This window comes from Dermacentor albipictus, unplaced genomic scaffold, assembly GCF_038994185.2.
Source record: "Dermacentor albipictus isolate Rhodes 1998 colony unplaced genomic scaffold, USDA_Dalb.pri_finalv2 scaffold_38, whole genome shotgun sequence".
In the NCBI taxonomy this organism is placed as follows: Eukaryota; Metazoa; Arthropoda; class Arachnida; order Ixodida; family Ixodidae; genus Dermacentor; species Dermacentor albipictus.
This window is the reverse complement of record NW_027225592.1, coordinates 1786969-1803694: the sequence shown is the minus strand read 5'-3', so window position 1 is coordinate 1803694 and position 16726 is coordinate 1786969.

The following is a 16726-nucleotide window of genomic DNA, read 5'->3' as shown; positions in this document are numbered from 1 at the left end:
GGGATCGGCGCGTAAGTAGCAGAATTCCATTTAGACGTGACGAACCCTTAGTTCGTAGCTGGTACATTCCAGGGAGTTGTCATCAGTCCCCGTGGCCGCTCTTGTGACTTTTCTCCCTGGTCCTGTCCGGTTAAATTGGTTTTGCAAGCTGGGCTCGCAACTTTTCGTCTCCTGCATGGGCAAGCAATCACCCCAGAACAGTGCCGTACCCACAACCACAAAGCAGCGAGCCCAAAGCCACCCTCCTCCAAGACACACCATGGCTTTAAAAAAAAAAGAAAACCCGTTACACCTTTCCCATTCCTCACGCGCATCCCTCCGCCCTGAACTCTAAAAACAGCCATTTCTTGAAAGCGTTAAGATGATGTTATTAAAATCAGCTAACCATCGGCTACACTTCGGAAAAACGTACGAACCAACGTACAAATACCACGGAAACCCGGGTGAGCATGAGGCTTTCGTTACTCTAGGGGCAACTACTCAAACCGTCGGCATTACCGTTAAACTTACCCTTCTTGTAGCGAATATCGAAGCTGTACTGTTGAAGAGCCAAGCTCCAGCGCAAAAGACAACCGTTTTTCATAGACATGGACTCCAGCCATGTGAGGGGACAGTGGTGAAGCTTGAACCAGCGATGTAGCAAGCTAGCTTCTGCACCACATATACTACGCAGGCGCATTTATTTTCTGATGCACTGTATGCTTCCTCATGAACTGAAAGCTTTTTACTGGCGTACAGTAAAAGGTGTTCGTTCTCGTCATCTCTCTTTTGACAGAGCACCACCCCCATACCCCTGTCGCTGGCATCACGCTGAAGGATGAATGTCTTAGAGTAGTCGGGCGCGTTCAACACTGGCTGACTCGATAGTGCGTTCTTCAGCATACTAAAAGCCTTTTTTTTTCGTCATCCCACTTTACCGTTTGCGGTTCTGTTTTTCTGAGAGCATCCGTTAAAGGACTCGCAATGTCGGAATACCGCGGGATATATCTTTGGTAATAACCTGCCGGGGCCAGGAATGATCTGATGTCCTGCTTGGTGTGTGTTTGCGGGAAGTTGTCGATTGCGGTCAGTTTAACCTCGGAAAGCCGACGATGACCTTGCCCTATTACATGACCTAGATAAGCTACCTCCGCGCGCCCTAATTGGCATTTGGGAGCCTTAACAGTCAAGTTGGCCTCTCGTAGACGACACAGCATGGTTTGCAGGTGTTACATGTGGTCCGCCCATGATGAAGAAAAGATTGCTGCGTCATCGAGATACGCAAGTGCAAAGTCCTCCATTCCTCGCAGCACTTGGTCCATAAGGCTAGAGAAGCAATACGGCGCATTCTTCAGTCTAAAGCTCAGAACTTTCGGACGAAAGGTTCCCATCGGAGAAATAAACGCCGCAAGCCTGCTTGCCCTCTCAGTCAATGGAACCTGCCAATATCCTCTGACTAAATCGAGCGCAAACATGAAATTAGCACTGCTCACTTTCTGAAGCCTTTCCTCGATATGCGGTATTGGATAAGTCTGTTCCTTCGTGATTAAATTTACCCTGCGGTAGTCGATAAATGGTCGCCGCTTCTTTCCTGGGGCCTCACTAAGATAAGAGGCGAGGTAGAATCACTCTGTCCTGGCTCGATTACACCTAGCTCTAACATCTTGTTTATTTCAGCGGCCATGACTTCACGCTGATGAGGTGTAACGCGATGAGCTTTCGAACGAACTGGGTCCGATGAGATTAACTCAATATCGTGAACGATCGCAGTGGTCCTGCCCGGTGCGTCTGAAAATACGTCTTTAAATTCAAACACGAGTTCCCTCAGTTCGGCCCCTTGATTGGGATTCGACTCCGCCTGTTCTACTAACTTTTCAATGGCCTCGTGAATGTCTTTTGCCTCGATCACTGCTATTAACTCTGGAAAGTCGACAGGCATTTCCTCAGGTTGGTTAAAGGACATGTTCACAATGACTTCGCTCTGCCGGTAGTGTTTAAGTAGATTGCTGTGAACCACTTGGGGGGTGGTGTCCTTCGTTTTCCCGGTACCGTGATTACGTAGTTTGTTTCAGATAATTACTGAATGATAGCAACCGGTCCTTTCCATTGAACCTCTAGTTTGTTTTTCAACGAGGGTTTCAGGATCATTACCTTTTCCCCAACTTCAATGCATCGCGTCCGAGCCGTCCTGTCATAGTAATGCTCTGCATTGCTTTGTGCCTTACGCCTTTCCTGCTCAGCAATCACTGTGGCAGGGCTTACGTTTAACAGCTTTCTCCTGCATTCTGCCTCTCGAGACATTTCAGGCCCCGGCGCTTGCCTGACCTCTTCCTTAGCTGCTGTACTTTCCGCATTATCCCCTATATGGCAGCCCTGTTTTGTGATGGCTGATGAATCCTCCATCAAACCTGTTTCTGCACCACTGGACATTCGTACACTGCCTTGGCCGCGAGCTCCCTTGCCATGGAACGAGTTAGGGCTTGCACTGTTCCCTCACTAAACCCGATTACCTTGCGTCGTAGCAAATCCTCTGATTTGTTAGAAAACAAATACGGATACTGCGGCGGGAGATGTGCCGAGGTGGCGGCTTCAGTGTCCAGCACTGCAAAAGGGCCTTCGATACGAATCTTGGCCACAGAGAGACAAACACTGGAGGCCTCTATGGCTTGTCTTATCCCAGCACATTCTCCCCTGAACTGACCTTCTTCTACGTACGACGGATGCACTACGTCCATTGTGGCTGCCGAGTCGCGAAGCACTCTACACGGTTTCCCGTTTACCACGAGGTCTCGAATGTATGGTTCTAGCAAGTTCAGATTTTATACGTTACTTCTAAGTGACATCAATACTAGTTTGGGATTTCTATACCCCACGGAGATATGCCCCGTTTGCTGGCAGTTGTAGCAAACTACTGGTTTCTTTGCCTCGAAAGTTTTTTTCCTTCTGCTTTTCTGCACTCCTTTCGGGTAATTCCTTATCTCGCTCGCTGTCCTCGTACATATTTTTCTCCGAATCTGACCATTCCAATTTTTTAAATCGACTCCACTTTGACCATCGCTTAGGCCTGTGGGGTCTGTATTTATTGATCTCTTTGTTAGGAGCTTCGTTGCCTTCGCCCACACGGCTAGCTACGTACTCCTCAGCAGGATCGGCGGCTCTCGCGATAGTGTCTACGCCTGGCCTATCCTGAACCCAACACTTGATGTTTACTTGGCAGCCGGCGGTAGAACTGTTCTAAAGCAACGCACTGCATTGTTTTTTTTTGGCATCGCCGAGTGCACCCTGTTCTCTGAGCCATTCCTTCAGGTTTACCTCTAAGGTGTATGCAAAATCTGAGTATGACTCACTTTTGGTCTTCTCGACTTGCCTGCATTTTCGCCTAAATGATACCGCTGCTAATCTGTACTTTTTAAGCAGCTTCGCTTTGACTTCATCGACAATGATATCAGCGATCTCACGTGGCAGTAACGTAAGCAAGCATTGCGGCGACGTGTCTCTCGCAAATTTTGCCTTCTCACACGTGCGCTCAAACTTTACCAGAAAAAGACCTATGTCCCCTCCTACTGCGTAGGGTGCCATCAAGCCTGTGATTCTGCGCTGGCTTTCACATGCCTCTGTGCTAGGTCTTCCAGAATTTTGAGCCTTTAGGAGCTCAATCTCTAGGCGCTTCATTTCGAGTGCGTCGCATGCAACACGGTCGCGCACTTCTTTGGCCTCATGTGCTGCCCGCTCGCGCTCTGCTTTTTCCTCTAGGCGCTTACGCTCTTCCTCTTTTTCTTCAATGCTCTCTAGGCATCCCTTCAGTTCATCGTCGTCTGCCCCTATCACTTCGATCGGGGCAGACGATGATGACCTCAATGACTTCCGGCTTTCTATTTGATTCGGCAATTTGGATGCCCAACTCTTTGGCCAAGCTCAACAATTCCGGCTTCTTTAGTGCCTTCAAGTTCATGGCTGCCCTTAGTGCTGCTAACTCTTCACTCTATAACAACCTTGACGTACTCAAAACTTCCGTCAACGGTAAATCACTGCACTGTTCTTTCAAAAAAATACGTAAGAGCCAAGTGATATCTCAGTGAAGAAAAGCCGCGCACTCACCCTATGCAGTCATGAATCCAGACACCTTCCTTCCGAACGTTGTCTACGATCTCGTAGTTGTCGTCCAAGTCAGGGTCTCCTGGGTTACGTATCCCAATCGCTGCCAGTCAGTTTGTTGCGTACTCCAGGGTAGCGTATCATTCTGCTCCCGAGTTGTAGCGACGCCTGCCTAATGAAGCCCGATCGATGTTACTTATTGGGTAGCGTGGCGTTGTCGGCGGGCTGCAGGCATCCGGTAGACCATGACGACCAAGCAAGGGCGAGACGATTTCTAGTGCTAAACTTGCACGGTTTATTCAAAGGTAGATGACTGAAAATGAGAAGAGCATGACGCGATCAAAAGTGCATTTCGGAGCCCCTTAAATAGACTCTCTACAATCGTGGGAGGGATCTTGCTTACGCCGACGTCGCGTGACCGGCACAGAAAGAAGGCTCCTCCTTCTCTGGTTATACCGAGCCTGTTGCAAGGAGGAGGTCGTCCCACTTCCTGGAATTGTAGACCCCTGTCCGTCGCTTCTGCGCATTACGGGCTCGTGGAAGTTCTCCAGTAGTTTGTTCGAGGAAAGGGTCTCTCTAAACTCGCACACACACACACACACACACACGCAAAAGAGGCCTGTACAATGCGGGACTTCCGCCAGACCGGCAGACACTCGAAATGGTCATGGCGAATTAGGACGTCACGCTTCATTTCGACGAGGCCTGGTGGAAGAAGGTCGTGTGAGAGAAAGTGCTTTCTGCACGTGGTGCGGGACGCCAACCATCGCAGGAGAAGTCACGCCTTGTGTCGACGAACAAGGTAGTGTGAGAGAAAAGTCCTTTCTGCACGTGGTGTGGGACGCCAACCTTCGCAGGGGAAGTCACGCCTCATTTCGACGAAGATGGTCGGATGAAATTCCTTTCTGCACGTGGTTCCAGACGCCAACCCTAGCAGCACCCAATACTTCATCTGCACGGTGCAAATTCCGTTCCCACTGCTTTCTTCGTTCTTCGTCTCACGGATCATTGAACAAGGACGGCTTCGGTTCATCTTTCACGCAGCTGTACCCCGGATCGCACCCGCGCGCGAAACAATAGTTACGGCGACGGTTAGGCATTTTCGCTTACGTGGGACACACCTCTGTAACGTGGGTGACACACAGCGACAGGCCCTACACGGAAAAAAAGCCGGCAGCAAGCAACGAAGTCGGTGACATGCGACCGCCCACTGCAGCATAGTACTAAGAACCAAGCGCACCCGAGACACAGAAACTGACGGCATCTCACGGGCGGACTGGTGAGTTCAGGAGCAAGCTGCGGCAGCGCCTCTAGCGGGCGCACTGGCAGGCGACAGTGGCCACGACATTCGTAGAGCTTTTTATTAGTATTACTAAAGGAAATCTGGCGCTGCGATCGTTCAACTATCAAGGGAATGGTGGGAAGTACAGGCTACGGATTGGTATTCTGTTGATTGGCCAATTAGTATAGAGGTATTTTTGGCAGTTTTAGTTTCGGTCCAAGCGCAATTGCTTAACCCGCAGTCGGACGGTGCGACGCAAAGCTCTCTGCCTTTGTTCTGTTCCCCGAAGTGGGGATAGCGCACTGGGTCAGCGGCTGGGCCGATGTTTGGGTCGTGGTGTGGTGACGAAGCCCTGACGTTAAAGTGACGGCATCGTAAGCGTTCAAAGAATGTGTTTTGGCGGCTTTGACCTTGGTTTGTTAAATGTGTTAGGTGGGTACTGTAGTCTTACGCGCTTTATGAAATTTCAAAAGAGCAAGAAGAAGGCACTACTGATACAAGACATAGACAATTGTACTTCTCGTGGCTTGGCAATCAAATTTTATTGAGGGCTTCATTACGTATCGCTCGTTTATGTGCTCACTGAAATGTGTTCTAGGACTTTGCGAACACAGACTTACTTGTGGTAGGAAAGGTTGCTGCTTCCTGGCTGTAGTCTGCTGCCACGTAATGGGTAAGTGCAAAGCGACGCCATAACATATGCTGGTGGACGCTTCAGTAGGGGTACGTCAATATAAAATTTAACGAAGCAAACTCGTTAGAGGCCACAAGCACTCCAGCTAGCACTGCAGAAGGTGTGGTTAAAAGTACTTGAAGACGTTCAGCAATCGTGACAGCCGACGCAGCCTTTCGAAAGAGCGAGAGAATTCGCAAATGCCTGTCATCTGCGAGAAAAGCCTCGCGTTCGCAGCGAGCAGGTGTCGTAGCAGACGACACTGGTAGCTTACCTCTCAAAGGCGCAACTTTCTCAGAACACAAAATTTTTATTCTCGTAAAGCCTTGATGAGTATTTTTATATAAGCACGTGCACGCTTGTTATTGCTGATGTAAAAATAAATAAATAATTATTCTCTGGCGCTGAATCGAGAACAGAATTGCAGAAGAATGCATACCCTGGTGTGCCGTGGTGGTAAACCGTGCTTCAAACTCAATGTAATGCAAAGTTAATGTAATGTGTTGTGCATCATATTAGATACTTTAGAAGTACTATTAGATTTTACGCGATAATGTTTGAGTATAGCTTCGCTTGCGGCGCCGCAAGCAAATGCCGCTATTCTAATGATCGAAGTCAATCCGGAGCCTCTACTTCCCATCATTCCCTTGTAGGTTGAGGCAACACTCAGGAGAACCCCCGTAGACACTAGCGCCACATTTCGCTCTTGGGTACTTATTTAGAAACTCTATGGCGTCAGTAGAGAGCATTGGAAAATTAGGGCAGTGAGCCCACTACGAAGCCTTCTAGTACAACCTAATTACATGAAGTTACCAGCCCGCGCATGCCATTCTTTTATCTTTTGATATCAGCTAATGTTTATGCCACAAAAGTTCCAGTGAAACTACCCTTAATACGACAAAATGGCTTAGCGGTTGCGTAAAATAAAAAGCTTAGAAAGTGATATGCACACATAGTTTAAAAGAAATTGGTTTTTATACTTTGAAAGAGAAAACTAAATTGCAATAACTTTCATATACAGGTGTCGCCGCTATCGCCGCTAAGTCTCGCGGCCGGGTGTAGGGTGCATGTGCACGTTCTCCGTGACGGTCTTGAAGGTGCCGGTAATCAGATTGTGCTCATCGACGTAAACTCTTGTGCTCATAGACGTAAAGGGAGCTTCCTAACTGAAGGCGACACCACATTCGTGAGAAAGAAAGGCTGTAGTGGCCTACAACAGCGTTGTTTCTTTGTGACGGAATGTTTATTGCGCCTACGACGGTCGTGATTCGTGGCGAAGGAGAAAACCGCTTCCAGTTGTCCTGAACAGCGTAAGTATTTCGGCGTAATCCCTTCTCAACATCGTTCATCTACTACTCAGAAGTAGTGGCGTGCACTCAGTACCCGTAGTGACAGCGCTTCGCATTCACACCATGGGACATTTGCAATTACAGTGGACTACTCATATAAAAGGTACGTACGTAGGCGCGCTCGATCACCGTCAGGTTTTTGTGGCGCGTCACTGCGGCAGTAGTTTTCGCGTAATTTCTTTGAAAAACCGCACAAGGTGTATTGGGTGTGAAAGGATTATTTCATACTCCATGGGCACAGAATGTGAAAAAGAGAAAAAATCGAATTTTTCATTGTTCACGTGTCCTCGACTAATCTGTGACAACACATACAGTTGTAGAGCATTAAGTTCTGTTACGCGGCAGTGTAGGGCACAGGCAGGTAAATAATACTTTGCTTTGTCTAGTTGGTTCATTCTGTAACTAAAGATGGTCGCAGACTTATACCGGTATCATATGGCCACGTTCGATCGCGATTGAGCCCGATCCGGACCAAAATTGGCTCCCTCATGCAAATTAAGGCAAGCTAATCGCGACTACAAATTTCATGCCAGTCGGTCTCGATCTTAACCAATCGCACTTCATAACTTGAGTTATGAAGTGCGATTAAGTTATGAGTTATGAAGAGTTACGATTGAGCCAGAGTTACGAACTTGAGCTATGAATTGCCTAGGATGTAATAAGCAGATTTCTAAAGAAGACGCTGCCGTTGACTGTAGCGAGTTCGATGGTAAATATCACACAGCAATATGTACGGCCATCTCAAACGCCGCGTTGAAAGCAAGGGGTGAAGTCTATCGCAAAGCGTGGCCCTGCGCTGCTTGCCGACGTACAAAAGCTCATGTAGAAGCAACCGAACAACCAAGCACAGAATCTACCTCATGATATGTACGCCTGTAGATGCAGGAAACCAGTGCCAAAGTTAACAAGTTGCTGCTCTTGGCTCAATCTGTCCACAGCATTGAGCAGGCTTTGAAGTTCATGGGTGAAAAATATCAACACCCTTTTAGCGCACACAAAACAACAAGAAAAACAAACATAGATGTGAAACAGAGGTTAGAGAAAGTGGAAAAACAGGATGCAGATATTACCAAGCTAAATGCCGATGTCGATGCTCTTGAATGGCGAAGCCGAAAGTTGAACCTTGAGTGGCATGGAATTCTGGCAACACATGACGAAAATCTGCTTATTAAGATAAATGAGTTGGCTGCGCAGACTGAGCTGCCACAGATATCGGACCAGAATTCAGCTGCTGTTCATCACCTGCCAAGTAAGAAAGACAAAACGCGGGGTGTAATTGGCCGGTTTTCCAAACAAACTGACTGATACAGGTGGTGGCAGAGGAGAAAGAAACTGCGAACAAATTGACGAAAAGGTCTACATGCAGGAAAATGTGACAAAAAATGCCCGCAATTTAGTTTTTCAAGCAGAGAACTGTGCCAGACAGAACAACATTAAGTACGCTTGGCACTCAAATGGTCGAATCGTAGTAATGAAGGATGCCGGATAAACGGCAATTGTCATCTCAAGTCCTCTTGATCTTAAGAAGTTCAGTTAAAGACACACAACATGGCAGGTTTCGATACTGACACTTACCTACTCCCACAATCCTTCGAGAACTACATAGGAAAACAGTTCCTCAAGTCCTTTAAACGCCTTCACTTTAATGTGCGATCAATTGACAGAAAAGAATCGAACTTAAGCTTGTTTTTTGACCAAGTAGGGCAACCTTTTGACGCTATCATTTTAACCGCAACGTGGAGCACTGATGAAACAAAATGTCAACAGACTTCCGATGCATGAAATATTCTATCTAAATCGTCCCTTTGGTCGCGGTGGCGGATATGTATGTTGGTTAGAAAGGACTACCACTGCAAAATAGTTTCAGAATGTTCGGTAATAAAAGTGACTATGAAATCCTGGCCGCTAAACTACAAAACGCAGCAGTTGTTGAGTGCTACCGCCCCCAATCGGTTCAAAATTGCGCTTTTTTGACTACTTAGACAAGTATTTACCTGTATCACTAATTAAAATTGATCCTCATCGGCGGTGGGGACATGAATATTTATATGATGAAAAATAATGCCTCAAAAACCAATTTTGAGGCCCTGTTAAATACCAATGGGCTTAGAAATATAATTAATCTCTCGACAACACTAACTGTGCATTCACAATCGCTTATTGACATGTTTCTTACAAATATAGCGAGGATAAACTATATAAGGCCGGGGGGCATTTTCTCTCGAGCTGAGTGAACGTTTAACGATATTTCTTTGCACTGAAAGATATGTGCGCATTAGGTTGTCAAGAGAGACATCGACAGCCCAACAATGAGAAAACCGAACTTTTTGTCTTTAAAAAAAATAGAAGTATCATAGAAGAACGTCTTAGAAACTGACGATGTCAGTGTAGCTTATGATATGTTTGTTGGAATACTGCAGCCTATATATGCAACCAGTTTTCCTGAAGTGTAGTGTTAAACAAAAGAGAAAGACAAGGAAACCTTTGGTCACAGCTGAACTGAGAGTAACAATAATTCATAAAAATTAGCTTTGCAATTTCGTTATCAAAACTAAACATCAGAACAAATATAAATATTTAAAAGTTCATCGAAATTGTTTGAACAAGGACTTAGCAAAAGCCCGACGTGAATATTTCGCAAATCTTCTAGATTTTAAAACAGGATCCACAGATGTCACATGGAAAAGATTGGCTTCATTACTGAATTATAAGGCCTTACCCAATGTGATTCAGCAACTGATTATTATTGGAGCCTAACTAACTGGGAAGCTACTTGCAGATACGTTTAATAAATATTTTGTCAATCCTAAGGTACAAGATACCGTTCCCAACAATCTGGAAAACCTTCGATGGAATAGAAAAACAAGTTGTCTCAGCCCGACAAGCGAGTCTGAAGTGTTTACAGTAATAGCTACTCTAAATAGCAGTAATACCAAAGATGTCGATGGTTTTAAAAGTATACCTCTTAAGTATATTGTTGATCTCCTTGCACCAGTTATACCGCATATTTTTAATCTTTGTCTTAGTCAAGGTGTCTTTCCTCATAAAATTCAGCTTGCCCGGCTAACTTGTTAATAAAGAAGGAAGAAAAAAGGCATTAACAATTATAGACCTATTTCTTTTTGAGATATTTTATCTAAACCATTCGCGAAAGGTATATTAATCCGCTTTAGCAAATTTGAAGCGAAACGCAAGATAACTCTTAGTATGGCTTTCGGCGAGGTTTAAGTACAGAATCTGCCCTTCAAACTCAAAAGGAACGTAATTTAACGCATTTCGAGCGAGGAAATTTTGTACTAGGATTATTCCTGGACTTTTCCAAGACCTTCTACCTGCTCAGTCATGAAATATTATTTCAAAAATTTGAACAGAATGCTTATTTTGGAAAAGCCTTAAGTTTAATACAATCTTACTCGGAACATCGGAAACAAACTGTTAAAATAGCCGACTCTGTCTCTGAACAACTACAGGTTTCTAGCGGCGGACCTCAGGGCAGTATTTTAGGCCCATTCTTGTTCAATATGTATACAAATGATACTACAAACATTTCTCCTAGCGCACAATTTATTATATACGCCGAGGACACAAGCATTTTCCTAACACGAAAAGATACTGAACAATTATTTGACTCTGCAGAATACACACTGCTTGCTTTAGAAGAATGGACTGAAAAAAAAAACTGCCTAATGGTCAATGTGTCCAAGACGAAATGCATATTTTTCAGGGCAAAAGGAAGAAATATAACTTTAAATAGAAATATAAGCTTACATTCCATTCCGATCGAAATTGTTTCTACGTTTAAAACCTTAGGGGTAATTTTTTATCAAACTTTTTCCCGGAATCATTATATCAGCCATCTAGCGACAAAACTCTCTCAAGTTATAAACCTGCCATATCGCAACAGCAGTATTCTGTCACGGAAGGGTATGCTGGTCATTTATAACACCGCGTTTTCCTCAAGGTTAAACTACTGTCAATTACTGTGGGCGCCTACAACGAAAGGAAATATCCAAAAGTTCTATATACTGCAAAAAAGGTTTCTTCGTACAGTAGAAAATGTACACAGTCGTTTCCACACACATAAAATATTTTCAAAACGCAATGTTACGCCTAATACGGCGATATACGATTACCAATTAAGTAACCTTTATAAACAGGAAACAAAAAAGGTCAACACATTCTTAAAGCAGTTAGCGAGCCTACGTAGCAGCGCCCCTAGCCGTGTCGCCCGTTACAGCGAATACTGGAATATAAGAACATACCGCACAACATATGGTCTTCAAACACTGGAAAATCAGTTGCTGAGTTTAAAAAATAAGCTGAGTAGAGGAAACATACAGTTGGAATTATATACTTTTAAAGAACTCCGATGAACTGCCTGGTCCTTTGGTTGACAGAAGTCTAAGGTGTTCCTTAAATAGAATCAGGAACACCTTAGACTTGTGTCAACCAAAAGGACCAGGCAGGATTCCGTAAAGGCCAACAATATACCATATTCACACTATCAATCAGGTGATAGAGAACTGTGCGGTATATATCCAACCATTATATATACCTTTCATTGATTACGAGAAAGCATTTGATTCACTCCAAACCTCAGCAGTCATGGAGGCATTATGGAATCCGGGTGTAGACGAGCCATATGTAAAAATACTGAAAGATATCTATAGCGGCTCCAAGGCACCGTAGTCCTCCATAGAAAAAGCAACAAAATCCCAGTAAAGAAAGGCGTTAGGCAGGGAGATACGATCTCTCCAATGCTATTCACAGCATGTTTACAGGAAATATTCAGAGACCTGGATTGGGAAGAATTGGGGATAAGAGTTAAGAGAGAATACCTTAGTAATTTGCGATTGGCTGATGATATTGCCTTGCTTAGTAACTCAGGGGACCAACTGCAATGCATGGTCCCTGACCTGGAGAGGCAAAGCAGGAGGGTGGGCATAAAAATTTATCTGCAGAAAACTAAAGTAATGTTTAACAGTCTCGGAAGAGAACAGCAGTTTACGATAGGTAGAGAGCCACTGGAAGTGGTAAGGGAATACATCTACATAGAACAGGTAGTGACCACGGATCCTGATCATGAGACTGAAATAATCAGAAGAGTAAGAATGGGCTGGGGTGCGTTTGGCAGGCATTCTCAGATCATGAACAGCAGGTTGCCATTATCCCGCAAGAGAAAAGTGTATAAGAGCTGTGTCTTACCAGTATACTCACGTACGGGGCAGAAACCTGGAGGCTTACACAAAGGGTTCTACTTAAATGGATAACGACGCAACGAGCTATGGAAAGAAGAATGATGGGTGTAACGTTAAGGGGGGATAACAAGACAACAGATTGGGTGAGGGAACAAACGCGAGTTAAGGACATTTTAGTTGAAATCAAGAAAAGGAAATTGACATGGGCAGGGCATGTAATGAGGAGGGTAGATAACCGGTGGTCATTAAGGGTTACTGCACTGGATTCCAAGAGAAAGGAAGCGTAGCAGGGGGCGGCAGAAAGTTAGGTGGGCGGATGAGATTAAGAAGTTTGCAGGGACAACATGGGCACAATTAGTACATGACCGGGGTAGTTGGAGAAGTATGGGAGAGACCTTTCCCCTGCAGTGGGCGTAACCAGGCTGATGATGATGACATTTAAATAACTTCGAATATATTATATGGCCAAATGATCATGTTCATGACTGTCACGGACAATATGCAATTACGCTGCTGCTTTTTCTCCTTATTTCTCTATTCGTTCTGAACCTACTTCTGTTTCAGTTAAGTCCTTTCTCTTTATTCCAAGTTACCATGTTTGTATTACCCATTTTATTGTATATGTAGGTATATTATTTCCACCTGATGAGCGAATTGTGTTTGGGACTTGTATTTTTGAATTGTATTGCATTTTGAATTGTAATTTGAATTGCAGAGGATTGACTTTTTCTTACCTTAGTAGGCTAAAACTTCATATGAATTTTTGTTCTCATTGGTTCAAGGAATTTGTTTGGTCAATGATTTCTACCTCATATCACGATAACTTTATGTTTCTATCCATATGCAGAAAATGGAATTAATTTATCGGGGTGTATTGTGTATTGTACTGTGTATTGTGTTTGTTTCTTTTTGCTGGTATAAGCAATGCCGCTGTACTGCTATCAAGTGCATGGGGGCCTGCGGCTTTGCCAATCTGTCATTTATGACGGCTTTTACTGCCGGATTTCAGTGTCGCGTACCCTACATGTGAAACAAATAAATGTGCTATTATTATTATTATTATTATTAGTAGTAGTAGTAGTAGTAGTAGTAGTAGTAGTAGTAGTAGTAGTAGTAGTATAATGAAGAAAGGAAGATAATGACATCCCAATCATCATCAAGAACGGAGGGCACGTGATCGGCCCTGGAACACCACCATCTTGTTCTCCCGACCTACTGTTCAGAGCTACCGCCTGTTTGTTGGACTCGTCCAATAAACCTCCTTACATTTGGTGGCGGCGCGGGGTACGCACATCGGCGGCACCCTGGAACTCCAATCCCGTACGTTGCACTCGACCATGCAAGCTCACGCTGCCCAAAGTGCCCTTGGCCGAACTTCTACCATTGTTCCCTACATCGACACCGGCCCCAACTCACTAGTGCGACAACGCGCTTACCGTGTCTCCGCCGCGGAACGTCAAGCTATTGCCGACCAGGTTGACGATATGCTTAAACGCGACGTTATTCGCCCTTCACAGAGTCCGTTGGCATCACCTGTGGTTCTCGTTAAAAAAGGATGGATCAATTCGCTTCTGCGTGGATTACCGGCGCCTAAACAAGGTCACTCGAAAAGACATGTACCCGTGACCCAGAATTGACGATGCCCTTGATCGCCTACAAGGTGCCGAGCTGTTTTAATCGTAAGATTTGCGTTCCGGGTATTGGCAGGTACCTCTAGCAGAGGCCGACCATTCCAAGACAGCCTTCGTCACACCTGACGGTCGATATGAATTCAATGTCATGCCCTTCGGCTTCTGCAATGTGCCTGCCACCTTCGAGCGCATGATGGACTCGGTTCTGTGGGGTTTCAAGTGGCACATGTGTATCTGCTACCTCGACGACATTGTTGTCTTTGTGCCAGATTTTGCAACCCATCTGGAACGCCTCAACCATGTCCTGACGTGTCTAAAGACCGTTCAGCTGCAACTATATCTCAAGAAGTGCCGCTTTGCTGCGCGAAAACTTACAATTCTCGGTCACGTCGTATCAAAAGACGGTGTGCTTCCGGACCCGGCTAATCTACGTGCCGTGACCGACTTCGCCAAACCGACGTCTCTAAAGCAGTTACGAAACTTCATAGGGTTATGCTCCTACTTTGATCGGTTTGTGCGCAACTTCGCCTCTATAATTGCGCCTTTGACCCAACTTTTAAGCAGTGCCTCCAATCTTTCGTCATGGTCTTCTGAGTGTGACCAAGCCTTCTCCACCCATCGCCGTCTCCTGACCTCACCACCTATACACTGCAGCGCCGCTATGATCCCACGGCCGCAACTGAGGTGCACACAGACGCCAGTGGTGTCAGCCTCGGTGCTGTTCTCGCACAACGAAAGCCTGGGTTCGCAGAGTATGTCGTCGCATACACCAGCAGAACGCTCACCAAGGCTGAGTCAAACTACAGTGTCACCGAGAAAGAATGCTTGGCAATCGTCTGGGCGCTTGCCAAATTCCGCCCTTACTTATATGGCCGCACGTTTGATGTAGTTACGGACCATCATGCATTATGTTGGTTGTCTTCGTTGAAGGATCCGTCAGGTCGCCTTGCCCGCTGGGCTCTTTGACTTCAAGAGTTTGACATCCACTTTATATATCATTCCGGACGCAAGCATGCCGATGCTGATGCACTGTCGCGGTCACCACTATCCACCGAAACTGCGTCCATATCCATTATAGACCACCCATTGTCAGCTCTTGACGTCGCCACCATCTCCTCTGCACAGCGCCACGATCCCTGGATCGCTTCGCTTCTTGACGTTTTATGCGAGGCACCCACTCTTTCGACCACTCGAACACTGCGACGCCAAGCTTCGCATTTAAGCATCCGTGATGGCCTCTTGTACCGGCATACCTACTCTCCAGATGGTAGGAAGTGGCTTCTAGTTATCCCCAGAACGGTGCGCTCTATAATCTGCGCGTCCTTTCACTCCGACCCGCAGTGTGCTCACGGCGGTGTCTTCAAGACCTATGAACGCTTACGCAAAAGGTACTACTGGCGCGGAATGTTTCGCTTTGTCCGCAAGTTCATTCGCGGCTGCCACGAGTGTCAGCGACGAACAAAACCACCACATCCTACCGCAGGTTCATTACAGCCCCTTCTGTGCCCAGACTGCCCATTCGACCACGTTGGAATTACCTTTATGGACCTTTACCTTTGACCACTGCGGGAAACCGATGGGCTATCATTGCTGTCGACCACCTCACACGATACGCCGAAACCGCTGCTCTTCCCACCGCGACAGCACAGGATGTCGCTCTTTCATCCTCCAGCGTTTTGTGCTTCAACACGGTCTTCCTCGCGAACTCCTCAGTGACCATGGCCGCGTATTTCTCTCTGATGTAATTCAAGCCCTTCTCCACCAGTGCAACATTGTACATCGGACGTGTACTGCCTACCACCCTCAGACGAACGGTCTCACTGAGCGGTTTAATCGGACACTGGGCGACATGCTTGCGACACATGTTGCATGTGATCAGTCAAACTGGTACCTGGTTCTTCCATTTGCGACATACGCGTACAACACTGCTGCGCAAGTCACAACCGGGTATTCCCCCTTCTTCCTTCTGTACGGTCGCCAGCCGACGCACACTATCGACAAGTTGCTGCCATACGCACCAGATGCCTCAGAGTGCACGCCCGTGTCGGAAGCCGCCCGTTGCGTTGAAGATTGCCGACAACTAGCCAAGCGCTTTACTACCGCCGACGAACAACGCCAGAAAAACGCTCGCGATGATGACCACTGTCCTGCCGCAACATTCGCTCCTGGAGCACTTGTGTCGCTGCTTGTACCACCCTGCGCCCCTGGCTTCTCTTCCAAACTACTCGCAAATTATCATGGTCCCTACCGCGTCGTTGAGCGCACTTCGCCCGTAAACTACGTCATTGAACCTCTTACGCTGCCAGGCGACCGTCGTCGACGTGGACGTGATGATGTTCACGTAGTCCGCATCAAGTCGTATTTCGACCCTCTTGTCCCTACCTGTTAGACTGCCAGGATGGCTCCACCTTTCTTGACGGGGGCAGTTGTAATGAAGAAAGGAAGATAATGACATCCCGATCGTCATCAAGAGCGGAGGGCACGAGATCGGCGCTTGAACACCACCATCCTTTTCTCCC